The following is a 14,577-nucleotide window of genomic DNA, read 5'->3' on the forward strand; positions in this document are numbered from 1 at the left end:
TTTCTCCTAGATTATAAACTCCTGGAGGTCAGGGACTGACTCTCAATAATCTGTGTATCTTCAAAGCAAATAGCACACACCTATTAGCTAATAGCACACACTGTTAATAAAGTGATATGAATTGCTAAATGCTTGGAACAATTAGATCATCAGCTGGAGACTAGAAGCCATTCTGTTAAATAGAAATTTCATAATAGTGTTACAGAGAAGCAGGATTTTAATATTTAATTTGTTGCTAAGTTATAGAAGCCAGGGAAGACAAAAATAAATAAGTAAAAGACTGGATTCATTTTGCTGTTTATACACTGTCATCTTTTGCTGTTTTCATTGGGTCTATTCAGAGTTGAACCATTAAGGAAATAATAAAGGCTCATAAGTATGTGCTCTCAATTGTTTCATCTCCTGAAAGCTTTGGAAATAAGTATTAGTATTTTCATTACTGTTAAATACTTATTATCATTATGATGATAATAAATCTACATGTTTTGATTTCCTTCAAACTATTCAGTAAACTTAACATTTTGAAACATACTTGGTTCCTCTTCTAAAGAAAAAATGTTTTTTGATGTGAAAGAATAATCCTTTTCCTCCTTTGTGGAAAAATATATCTGTTCTGTCATCCTGCAGTGGTTGTGTTTCTCTCTTTTCATTTATCAACTTTATTCAAATCAGTCATTCATAATCCAATCACAACAATCTTTTAAACAACATTAATACCTGGCAGGTAAGATACAGAAGATTTATTATACACTAATGTAGAATATAGAGATATTAACGAAAGTGATGTCAAATATATATCTTGAAAAGAAATTCACTATTACAGAAAACTTTGGAAATAGGAAAATAATACATATGATTGTAGTGCAGAGTTTTGTACAGTCTGTTTTCCCTCTTTTCTATTATTAGGTCTTATTTAATTTTACCCATCAAATAATCATTGCCAAATCTTCACTTCTTTTCTACTATAAACATATATTTTAAAATCAGATTTTCTCATATAATAAATGTAAAGAGCTTCTGTATTCTACTTAGGAAAAACTTGTGAAAATATGAACTTTGAGCAGTTGTTTGATACAGCATTTTATCTTTTCAAGGAAAATAAATTAGTATTATGAGTTGAATTTAATTTAAAGGGGTGTAGTTTGGTCCTGGGGCAGATTGTGTATAAGTGAAATAGCCAATTGTCTAAATGGTACGATGTGAAGCAAGCTACAAAACGTCTCTTGCCTAAATTATTTCCTACCTGTCACATTGCCAGAGATACCCAACAACAGAATTTCATTCATTAGTAATGCAATGTATGTACATACGCTTTGCTAAATTGTTAAGTATTCCTAGACCAGGGATCACCTAAAGTAGTCTGGACCCTAAGGGGATTTAGTCTCCTAGATAATGTTTTCTAAACCAATAATTGAAAAGGAGTGAGAATTAGGGCAGTTTAAACTTTAAAAGGAAGGATGAAAGAAACCTATGAAGTAGAAAATATTGTTAAGCAGTGATTTTAAAATGCTTCAGTGGAGGGATATTGGCAGCTAGAGGGCAACATGAAAACATGGCCACATGAGGTGGAGTTCGCAGATCCTGTGGGCATGCTACAAAGGTGAGCCTGGACAGCTAGAGCAGCTTTCCTCAACATTCTGCACAAAAGTGGTCTTTGTCCTGATAACTCTCATTCATGCTCTTCATGCTGTTGTAGACATTTTCTTGTTTATCCAATTTTACTTATGTCTATTCCATCACACCACTCTACTTCTCTATGAATGTAAACATTGAGTAACTAACCAGGACTTGGACAATCGTGTCCTCAATTTTAAATGAAAGAAATGGTAAAAAGTATAGCATTAGCCAGTTACTACGAAAAGTTATTAGCAGATGAAAATCACATACAGAACACAGAAGCCCTATCTTTGATCATTGATATCCTCAAGCTGTAAAAGTATTTAGAGTTACCATGCTCTGAAAAAATCCTAGAAATATGGGCCCTAATTGCCATCGAAGTCACCACAATAGTATGGGGTATAGGGAAGATGTTTCAAGTTAGGATTGTTTATGGTTCCATAGATTCTCCATTTTGGAGAAGATAGTAAAGTTAATTTTGCTAGGAATGATTTCATATTCTGTTTAAAGGGGAAAAAAGTATTAGTAAAAAGAAATGTAATCTAAGACAAAGTAACGTATCTTTTATTTTCAGATGTAGACACTCAAAATTGATCTTTCTTTGTGTTTGATTTCCTTAACTTGAAAACTCAACTTTCAAGGTGTTCTTATCCCTTATATTGATTGCCGTTCAGTTACATAAAAATATTTAATTGGGCTTTCTGTGATTTTGGCATCTCACCATCCCCAAAGCTAAATACATGACCAATTGTAATTTCTAAGTATTTCCGTTTTACCATTTTGCATATGAATCTCTTCACATAATTGTTCTTTTAGTTAACCCTGAAAATGATGCATCATTTTGCATATGAATCTCTTCACATAATTGTTCTTTTAGTTAACCCTGAAAATGATGCATCAAAAACCACCCTAGTAAAAGTCAGTAACTTAAAACAACATTTATTCTTATGAATCTATGGTTAGCTAAAGATCTGGTCTGGTGATACAGATGGGCATGATTGGGAAGCTGTGCTTTGAGCATCAGGTCTGTCTGGGATGCACTGAGGCTGTTTTGTTTTTGTGCAATTTGTTCTGAGGCTCAGGTGATGGGATAACAGCATTAGCATTGAAAATTCTTACCATGGCTATGGTGCAGCCCATGAGGGGGAGCAAAAACCTCATGATGCCCCTTAAGGCCTGGACAGAAATAATACATTGTTATTCTAAATGGCAAAGCAAATTATATGGTCAAGCTGAAAGCCAAGTAGTAGGGAAATATCTTTTTCCTACAGAGAGGCATGACAAAAGTTTGTACAAAGGGATCAATAATTTCGGCTAGTAATTCAATTTACCATATTATATTCATGAATCATTATATTATGATTTTTATGTAATATTCCATCAAATACTCATTCCATAATTTTATATAACTCTTTCTAACTACTTGGATGTTTATATGGATTTTGGCTTGTTGTATTACTTACATAATATATCAATGAACGTATTTGTGCATTTAGTGTTGTTGGTTTTTTTTTTTTTTTTTTTGGTTATATTCTTTCATTAACATACTTTCCCAGAAGATGGATTATTTGATTGAAGTGAGTGGAAAAATGTATCACTCTTGAGAGTCACTGCAATATCGTCAGCTATGAATAAGGGACACCTTTTCATCCCAATTATACTGGCTTGGGAAATCTCTAATTCTTGGTGGTTGTTGTTGCTGTTAAAAAAAGAATGAATTAGCACCTCTTTGTCTTTGGTATTCCACTGATGTGAAAAAGTTGAACACATTTTTTAAATGTATTTTTGAGTTGTAAATACCTGCTTTTGAATTGCCTGTTTGTATCTTTTACTCAGTGAACTATTAACAATAACAACTTGAATATAAGATATTTTCCACAAGTACCTCAAACTAAACTCCCATCTAATTATCAATTTATCATTTCCTTTCCCAAACTGGTTAGTCTCATCTATCCCAAAGTTCAGAATTTATTCAGAAACATGGAATTTGTTTTTCAGTCTTCTTTTTCACCCACATATGAGAACTATGAAAATGTTATTGATCCTATTTCAAATCTACTCATTCTTCCTTCCCCCTGCACTAGCCTAGCTCAGACTAGCCATCCCCAGGCTATTGCAATACCCTTGTTACTGTTCTTTTGGCCTCTAGTTTGACCCAATCCTTTCTCAACATTGCTTCCAGAAATTCTCTACTAACATGAAAATTACAACATACCACTTACAATGGACATTACATCTGAATTACCCATAACACCTTAGAAAAAACATTGAGAGATCTTTGCGAAAGTCTTCCTGTGTGTCTGCTCCATCTTATGTCTGTGTGCCCTTGCCACATTTGTGCTTGTGTACTCTGGAGACACAGAACTACTTTTAGTTGGTTACTAGTTATTACCACTTTCTCACACGTCCCTTTCCTGCAGACACTGGGCATCTTCCCATGTCACCCACACCCCAGTCCTTGTGCCAATGCTGCTCATTCTATAAGCTTCAGACTAAAGCCTTTCCTAATTCCCCCTAGCAGATTCCATACTCTTTTTATGTTCCCATTCAGTTTATAAATATCTTCATTATAGTGTCTTATCCTGCGGTCATTCATCTATATGTCTTTCTCTTTATTTGGATAATGTTTTCCTTGTGCTCAGAGACCAGGTCTTTTCATTTTTATATATCTAGCTTTTAGCACAAGGTCTGCCACAAAATGGATAATCATTAAATGGTCTCCAAATTAGCAAATAAGTGAATAATAACTAAATAAATAAATGAAAAAAATTATTGTGTCTAAATAATGATACATTTATTCTGAGTGACAGATAAATAATGGTATGTGAAGGTTTTAGGAAAGGTTCAAGTCATATTATATGAATTTTATCTTATAGCATCTACAAATAAATAATTCTGAAAGTTAGGTTTGTTACTTTCAAACTTAATGGAAAGTTGAGAAAAATAGTATTTTAAAAATATTACCTTTAGAAATTTAAAACTTTATCACTTATTTATTTTAAAGCAGACATTTTATAAACATATTTGGGATTTTTTTTAATTAAAGACAAGAGCTATATTCTCCCCGTCTTTCTGCTCTTCTTTGTGGCCTTACTTCCCAACTTGTCTACAAGATATCTGAGCACATGATTCCTCACATAATTTGTCCTCAGTGTGGGCCTGTGGAATAAGTATTTAAAAACATATTCAATGTTTCTTTTTGTAAATAGTTAGATATTTAAGTTAATGTAAATATATAATTTAGTTTTGGTGTACTTATTGCAAGAAAAATGTCTGAATTGCCATTGTTTTAAAAATTTTTTTTCAACGTTTTTTATTTATTTTTGGGACAGAGAGAGACAGAGCATGAACGGGGGAGGGGCAGAGAGAGAGGGAGACACAGAATCGGAAACAGGCTCCAGGCTCCGAGCCATCACCCCAGAGCCTGACGCGGGGCTTGAACTCACGGACCGCGAGATCGTGACCTGGCTGAAGTCGGACGCTTAACCGACTGCGCCACCCAGGCGCCCCTTTTTTAAAATTTTTTTTCAACGTTTTTTATTTATTTTTGGGACAGAGAGAGATAGAGCATGAACGGGGGGCCATTGTTTTTAAAAGTCAGACATATTATCCTTTATTGAATGAGAGATTATCTTTATTTCATGCCCATCTCAGAGTAGTTTTAAAAAAGTAGATAACCCGTTCATGCTCTGTCTCTCTCTGTCCCAAAAATAAATAAAAAACGTTGAAAAAAAAATTTAAAAAAAAAAAAAAAAAAAAAAAATAATAGGGGCGCCTGGGTGGCGCAGTCGGTTAAGCGTCCGACTTCAGCCAGGTCACGATCTCGCGGTCCGTGAGTTCGAGCCCCGCGTCAGGCTCTGGGCTGATGGCTCGGAGCCTGGAGCCTGTTTCCGATTCTGTGTCTCCCTCTCTCTCTGCCCCTCCCCCGTTCATGCTCTGTCTCTCTCTGTCCCAAAAATAAATAAAAAACGTTGAAAAAAAAATTTAAAAAAAAAAAAAAGTAGATAAGCGTTTCATGATGTGGGGACCATTGTTAATTGGTATTTTCATGTACTGCAACGCCTTTCTGCCCTGATCACTACAGTCATCTAAGCAACAAATACTAGTAATTCAAAATTGATCTGAGACATCTTGTGGTGTATGGAGATTGCTTGAGTAAAGATGGCTCTCCTCTATTCTCAGCATACCCTATTTTAGGTTTTACCACATTGTATTTAATGAGTATGTGTGAATAAGGCACTGAACAGAATACCTAGCATATAAAAACAGTATATATTTATCAAGATCTCAATTTTCATTTGATTATGATATAAAGAATTTTACCAGCAGAACAACCAACTGTTATATGGCATTATTTAATGGACGAAATGGGATGAGATAAAAAAGATGTCATGTCATCTTTATTAGTTAAAATGCAGACTCAACTGAGAAATAATGAACCACGTTTTTTTTTCCTCTTATATAACAGCCTAAAGATATTCAGCCTACCAGTTCCTATAGCTGACACACATTTACATAATTTGGGGGAGGCCAATTATTTCCATTTTGTGGCACCAACCCGTTGGATGTTGCTGTCATACGTATAGTTGAAAATCGCTCTCAATCATGTGCTCTTGAGGAAGAGGGAAAGGGGAAAAATAAGGAGACAAAATCCAGGTTTAGCACATCTTGCTTCTGCTGACATCATCACATTGGTCAGGACTTTGTCATGTGGCCACTCTTAGCTTCAGGGAACACAGAAATTTCATCCTTATTTTGATGACTATGTGGCCATACATCTCCATTACTGTGGAAGAAAGTGAAGGAAAGAATTTGAGGAGACAGACAGCAATCTCTGTCATAGCATTAAGAGGTGAAGAGTAAATTTATGATACCTGTCCCAAGTTTGTTCTGGAAAATAAAAACTATCTATTTTTGCATGGTTTATATATATGTGTACATTTTCTATTTGGTATTTGGTAGAATAATAATCAGATATATTGCAATTGTACCTAAGAGAAATTCACTGAATATACTAGGATTGCTCACCTTGTCAACCACTCCCCCTCCTTTAACAAGAAAGTACTCTATTCTGTTGAGGCTCCAAATTTGAGAGTTTCTTCCTGTCTTGGGGATTTCCTAAATTTATAGGAGTATCTGAAATGTCAGTATCAGTTCAGTTCTCAGGACTCGAACTCTTTGAAGTCTCTGAGATAGATGCTAGGCAGGCCTAGGTTTTCATGTTTGTTTAAAAGAAATGATCAGCAATAAGAATTCCCCCTGTAACTTTGTGAGATGGACTTTTCAAAGGAAGATTCAGGCACTATAACCAAACAAGGAAAGTACACTCTTACATTAAAACAATCTACAATTATCTAGGCAGGCTGAGTGTAATTACTTAGTTGGATTCAAGCCAGACATTGAGGCAAATACTGCTACTTTCTCTGAAAGGTACTTTGGGATTTTTAATGGCCACTTATGGTCAAGTCTGGAGTTTTGCATCTCATCTAGAAAATAGTACCTCTGGGAGCATAATGTTTCCAGCTCCACTACTTGCTAACTACTGACAATGTTTCTACAAATAGGGGAAGTAAGTGTTAAATACTGATCACAAGAGTTTGTTCTATTAATTCATTTCTTGGTTATTTGTTCAGGAGAGTTCTGTGTGTTTTATAGGTGTTTTATGCTTGTTATGGGTGATGGTTGAATGGTATAGTAAAACAATTCTGTTTAAAATTAGTTGAGATGTGCAGTTGTGTTTTTTCAGTATCACTGACATGTTTGATAACTTTAAAAAAGCTATTATTTTTTGTAGAAAATTATGTCAATGTTTTATCATAAACAATACACATTAAGATATATGTATATAATAACAGTATTTTATTAACAGGTAGAATTTTTAGATTTTTATAGCATTATATACCATTAACAAAAAAAACAGAACTTTAGTTGTATGCTACATGTAATGAATTAAACATTTGTTTGGATAAAATTTGTCATGATAATGGAGTCTTTCAAAAATGGAATTTTTGAAGAGTTGAAATTCCTAAAGGGAAAAAATTATTTTAGCGTTGTTACTATTTCTTAACATTTTTGACAGTCTCTAGAAATTTGATAGATTTCTTTCTACCTTACTTTCTTGATCTTTTCAAACTGCTGAAGTTTTTGGCAAAACAAGGAAACATAACCCTGAGGAAAGTCAAACACTTTTCTTCCTATAGGAAAGTTATATTTATGAAAATATATTTTTTATTGTAAAAATATTTTCATAACTATAACACTATATTTTTTAAGTTGTATGTCAAACCTAGTTAATAGATGCACTGCTATTATTCTATTTGATTGTCACAATAACTTTTAAAAAGTTGTTTTTCTTTGCCATAAATTTGCTTTTCTTTGAAATTTAAAAGTACTTAAATTTGACCTTGACTTTTCCACTTGTGAAGACCATGCATATAGAGAATATTTTACACTTTTTTAAATGAATAGGATCACCATACTATTTATGGTGGGAGGAACAAGAGGCACTATTTATAATTACTCTGAGGGGCAAACATGTATCAACTGACCCTAGAAATCAGATGGATGACCACACTACCTGTGGTGTGTTCAGTCACAGTTTGATTTCTGCATTCATGTGTGTGGATATACAATTGAATAAAGTCAGATGATACAGTGACTATGACCATAAGCTGTAAATGCTGCCTGTCATTATATTCTGACACAATAGTGCTGGAACATAATTGAGAAACTTTTAGGATGATTTTCTCATTTATTAAATCAGATATTATAGACATCCAACTCAAAGACTATGATTCACTGGGGGAGTGGGTTTCTACCTCTTGTGAAATCTTTACATTAATACCTCTATATTATTCTACTTATTTTCTGTGAAATTTCCTATAATTTTGAAGATTTAATTTTAACATCTTACCTGAATATTCTGCATCTGTTATGTATATGATGTAATTATAGGCTACATATTAGTATACTTATAGTAATTATATATACACATACAAACATCTCGTCGTTTAACAGTAATTATGATGTCTCCATAAACATCATCTCATGTATCCTTATGTAGCACTGAGTAGCAACACTATACACTTTTTCTGATGACTACAGTGAAGCTCAGAGTTTTACCAACATTATCTGGATGATAAGTAGGGTATTTTGTTCCAGCATTAGATGTATGTATTATGAATGTATTTTAAACCATTTGCATTCAAACTGTATTTAGACTTCTGTATTCTTGATTTTTTTTTTTGGCTCATGTATTCATGAAGTCATTTGTATATTTTAAAACTCTTTAAAAATATGTTTATAATTGCTGCATAGTATTTAGCATATGTATGCCCCATATTTTATTAATTAGCCCACTAATGCTGGACTTTTTTCAAATTTTTATTTTAAATTTATATATAAACCTCTTAAAATATTCATTTATATGATTTTTGTCCAATTCTCTGATGAAAAGAGAGTGGCCAATCTATTGTTCTTGATGCTTATTGACAAATTAATTTTGAGAGTAGTTTTAACATTACTATTTTTAAAATCAGATTTTCTAAAAAGTTAGGAGACTCAAGTGGCAAGTTTCTCAGAGGAATTATGGAGACTATGTCACTGTCCCTTCCTGAAGGGCTAAGTCAATTAACTTTTACAGTTTTATAATAGGGACAGATTTCAGTTTTAGAATAGGGACAGTACTATAGTATTGACAGTACTATATATATATATATATATATATATATATATATATATATATATACATATATATATATATATGTGTGTGTGTGTGTGTTTTTAAATATTGATGTGTTAAAAAACATTCATTGAATGCAAAAATATATGGGATAACATCTATGTGTGTTAAGCACAAAGAATTTCCTTGAAAAAAAGACAACATATGAAATAGAATATTGACTATTTCCTGTGACAATGATGTAAGCAAAGAAGGTACCATAGAACTAACTGATTCCTGTTAGATTTCTTTCTTTTCATTTTGTACCTCCCAAGCTTTAGTATTTCAGAGGTTTCAAAGCAATCACAGTATTCCAACTCAAGAGCCACGTGTCACTATGATAGTTGACAACATATTACCCTGGCCTCAGAGATTTCCTTATACATGGCCAATCCTGAACTGTTTCACCTTTTTTCTCTATTTATTTTAAAGACAAATAATAACAATAGAGAGTCCAGAAATAAACACATATACATATAATTAACCAATTTATGACAAAGGAGCCAAATATACGATGGGAAAATGCAGTGTCTTCAGTACATTGTGTTGGAAAAACTGGATAGCCACATGCAAAAGAAACTGGAGACTATCTTATACAATACACAAAAATTAACTCAAAATGGATTAAAGACTTTAATATAATACCTGAAACCATAAAACTCTTAGAAGAAAACATAGGTGGTAAGTTCCTTGACATTGGTCTTGGCAATGATTTTTTTCTTATCTGATACCAACAGCAAAGTTAATAAAAATAAAAATTAACTGGTGAAACTACATCAGACTAAAAGCCTCTTCACAGGAAAGGAAATTATCAACAAACTGTAAAGGCATCCTGCAGAATGGGAGAAAATATTTTCAAATTATGTATCTGATAAGGGATTAATATCCAAAATATATAAATAATTTATACAACCCAGTAGCAAAATAAATAAATACATAAATAAATAAATAAGCCCTGATTGAAAAATAGGCAGAAAATCTGAATAGACATTTTTTTTTTTCCCAAAGAAGATGTAACAGATAGCCAACAAGTACATGAAAAGATGCGGTGCATCACTAATCATCAGGAAAATGCGAATCAAAACCACAATGAGATATCAACTCAAACCTGTTAGAATGCCTATTATCAAAAAGATAAGAAATCAGTATTACCAAGGATGTAAAGAAACGTGAACCTTTATGCACTGTTTGAGGGAATGTAAATTGGAGCAGCCACTATGAAAATGTACGGAGGTTCCTCAAAAAAATTATGATCTATATGATCTTAATTATATATGGAATCTAAAGCAAAACTAAGCGAACAAAAAAACCAAGCTCATAGATACAGAGAACAGATTGTTGGTTGCCAGAGGTGGGAGTGGGTAAAAGGGGGAAGGGGGTTGTATGGTACAAACTTCCATTTATGAAATAAATAAGTCATGGTGATGTAATGTACAGAATGGTGGATATAGTTAATAATACTATATTGCACACTTGGAAGTTGCTAAAACAATAGGTCTTAAAATTCTCATCACAAGAAAAAAATGTTGTAAGCATATATTGTGACTAGATGTTAACCTCATATTTTTGTGCTGGTCATTTCACAATATACACAAATAGTGAATCATATGTTATATACCTGAAACTAATATTAAATGTCAACCACATTATAATATTATATTAATTATATCATATCATATTATGTTATGTCAGTTATGCATCAATTTAAAAATTAATATCTTCACCTGGTTAACATAAGCAACCTCTGCTTTACTTAATGTCTAGCCCCTTAAAGCTGTTTCTTCTGATGGTTATCAATGTAGGTCTTGAATATGTTTTTTTCTTGTTTCATCCATCTTACACATTATCTATTAAAGAGAATATATCATCAACCTTGACAATTTTGTTCTTTAACTATAAAAGATACTATATCCCTTTGTTTAAAAATTGAAAATCAATATAGAGTATGTTATCATAATTTTTGAAAGATCATTTGTGACAGAGACAAAAAGAAAGAACTTTATATTTATTTTCTTGTGCAGTCTTGTTTGTAGTGATGTTTTCGCTTGACTTCCATTTTCTTTCAGTATTTGTTTTTAGTATAGTCCAGTGTCAGTCCCCTTTCTTTCTGAAGACCAGTCTCCTTAGACTTGCCGTGTTATTTCACCAAATCTATATTAGTTTGTCCAGGTCTGCTACATGCTGTTACTTTAATCACTTTCTGCATCATATATTTTCTATTTTGTTGCTTTCTCCCTTACTATCTTGAAGAATATCTTCATTCATGTTCCTAAAAAAAAAAAGAAAGAAAGAAAATATGAAGGGTAAATTTACTAGGTAAATTTACTGTATCTAAAAATGTATCTTTTTTTTTTTAAGTTTAATTATTTTGAGAAAGACAGCATCAGCAGGGAAAGCATAGTGGGGAAGGAGAGAGAGTCCCAAGCAGGTGCTACACTGTCAGCACAGAGCCCTATGTGGGACTCAGATTCATGAAAACCATGAGATTTTGACCAGAGCAGAAACCAAGAGTCAGATGCTTGACTGCCTGAGCTTCCCAGGTGCCCCTAAAAACGTATATTGTATACTAATAATTTATTGATGCTGTTGAATGATTGGTTTAGAATGCTAAGCTAAAAATAATTTTACTTAGTATTTGAAATATACTTTTTAAGATAGAGTGCCCCTGTTGAGAAGTGTAATATTATTTTCCTATTTCTTCGATAATTCTCTATGTGGTTTTGGTTCTCTTTCTGGAAACTTTCCTATTGACCTTGGATATATCCTTTATGTCTTTCTTTCATTTTTCTTTCTGTGTTTCCTCTAATTTCTGGAAGAGTTTTATGCTCAATTTTATGCTTCAACATTTCTATTATTTTTTATTGGAAATGATATCTTTAATTTTTAAGAACATGTGTTCTTTCATTGGTTGTTCCTTCTTATAGGACTTTCTTTTTAGTTCCCACAGATTTTCCCCTAAATGATCTGAAGATATTAACAACACATTTTTTAAAGTTTTTTAAAATGTTTATTTATTTTTAAGAGAAACAGAGACAGAATGTGAGTGGGGGAGGGGCAGAGAGAGAGAGGGAGACACAGAATCCAAAGCAGGATCCAGGCTCTGAGCTGTCAGCACTGAGCCCCATGTGGGGCTCAAACTCATGAACCATGAGATCATGACCTGAGCCAAAGTCTGACATTTAACTGACTGAGCCACGCAGGTGCCACTAACAATATAATTTTTGAAGCTCCACTACTTATGTTTATTTGAAATTGGCTTCACCACTTAAAAAATCTTGGCCATTAATATTATAAAGATTATATTTTGGTTTTGAAAAGATTACACTGATAGACTGTGGTAAATTTATTGGTCAGAAACAAAAGAATAAGCAAAGAGACATAGTGCAATTATCTAGCCAAGAGTTTGGAAAAGGGGCCACCCATCTCTTGAAAGACAAAGGACAAATCATGTATGTTGTAAATGATATATGTTGGCAAAGTATTTTAAATGAATACTTCTCTCTTTACTCTCTTTCTATCATCATAGTCTCTATACATATTTTCTTTCTTTGACTTTAAATGCTCTTTGCTTTCTCCAGAAACTATAGTTAACCTCAGGTATTTCCTTAGATCTTTGTTGTAACTTTTCTCTGTAATCATATCTGAAAAAAAAAAAATGGCCTTAGAGATCACAGACACATGGCAGATAAAGGCTGACTAGAATCCTTTTGAAATGGCTCTACCCTCTGCTCAGAGGTAGAGGGAACACTCACTATTGGGAAGAACAGTTGATGCAGAAGGACTCTCTACAGCCATATCCCATCAAAATGGATATGAGAGGGAAACTATAGCATGAAAGCAAAACAAAACAAAAACCTGAGATATGGATCTAGTGGAAAGAGCCCAAGCCTCCTAAAATTTCTGTCGTCCTAAGTATAGAGAAGAAATCAGTGTGTGGTTCCCAGAAGTCTTCAGGTAACCCTGACATTTTGGGGGAGCAGAAGTAAAAACAACTGGCAGCTAAAATGTTGCCTTCAGCCTACCTCGGGCTGAGAGTATCCTATTTGTCTGATGTCAGTTCTTGAAATTTCTTTCTTTTGAGACTGATTAATGGAATAAATTCTTTGGAATTTTTTGGCCTTTTGATTTCAGTGGTGGTAGGATCTGAACATCTCTCAATTTATTTCTTCCCAAAGAACAAGTGCATATTATGTAGAAATCAATATAATTTTTTAGCAGAACCTAATTCAGAATTATGAAATATACAGGTTGAAACTTCTTTCCTCCTTTCCACCTGTACTCTCCAAGGATCAAGTATCTATCCTCACCTTATTGACTGATTCAGGACCAACAAAGTCTGGGAGTATATTCCTGACTGCAACTATTTTTTTTTTCTATTTTTGCTCCCTTTATCTAAATTATAATTTAACTTTCCATTATGCTTTTTCCTTAGTTTTCTTTGTGCTGTTAAGTTAATCCTATAAATAAGTCTGTGCTAATATAACAACCAGTTACTGAACTTCATCTTTCAGGTGACATATAAGCCTTCGCCTATTTGAAATTCACATGTGGTTTCAGTGGTGGGAGTGTGATGTGATGTAGTGATATTTCAGCAGCACACATCTTAAACCTTCATAACATAGCAGAGGCTTCTTCCACCTCCATTACAACAAATGGGGATCACAAACAGAATGAAAAGGAGGTATAGAATCCATTGCATTCTAGACTCCGTTCTTCACATAAGTATAGGAAATTTTGCACTTTTCTTTCCTCTTTCATGAGTTATATATGTAACTTCCTCACTTTCCCTTTCCATTCTATATCAGTAGGTAGAGGAGCTAATAAGACTTGATGGATGAGATCTTATCTCAGTATGGTTATTGATATAATTATTGAGGAATCCCCAGATTTATTTACTTAATACACCAGATGCATGGGGCGTCTGGGTGGCTCCGTCAGTTAAGCATGAGACTCTGGATTTCAGTTCAGCTCATGATCCATGGTCCTGAGATTGAGCCCTGCGTAGGGCTCTATGCTGGTCATAGAGCCTGTTTAATATTTCTTTCTCTCCCCCTGCTCCACCCCTGTTAGTGCACATGTCCACACCCTCTTTCGCTGTCACAAATTAATTAATTAATTAATTTAAAAAAATAGATGCAGTAAACTACTAGCTTTGCTTTGCATAGAGAATGTTTAAAAATTGGGGCACTTCCCAATAAATTCTGAATTTGGGCCCCTGTAAACAAAACTGAGCTCCAGCA

The 14,577-nt window shown here is 33.5% G+C and overlaps 1 protein-coding gene and 1 long non-coding RNA gene across 6 annotated transcripts in view; one reads left to right on the forward strand and one right to left on the reverse strand.

Annotated features, from left to right (window-relative positions):
* Window positions 1–14,577, forward strand: part of ERBB4 (erb-b2 receptor tyrosine kinase 4) — a 1,144,263-nt gene that overhangs the window by 728,935 nt on the left and 400,751 nt on the right. The gene's annotated exons all lie outside the window — the stretch shown is intronic.
* Window positions 11,359–14,577, reverse strand: part of LOC132671932 (uncharacterized) — a 47,992-nt gene continuing 44,773 nt past the window's right edge. For both annotated transcript variants that reach the window (XR_013557188.2, XR_013557189.2), the window contains one exon: window positions 11,359–11,606. This is a non-coding gene — a long non-coding RNA (uncharacterized LOC132671932). The remainder of the gene's footprint in view (window positions 11,607–14,577) is intronic.

Source organism: Panthera onca, chromosome C1 (assembly GCF_046562875.1).
Source record: "Panthera onca isolate mPanOnc1 chromosome C1, mPanOnc1 haplotype 2, whole genome shotgun sequence".
Classification (NCBI taxonomy): domain Eukaryota; kingdom Metazoa; phylum Chordata; class Mammalia; order Carnivora; family Felidae; genus Panthera; species Panthera onca.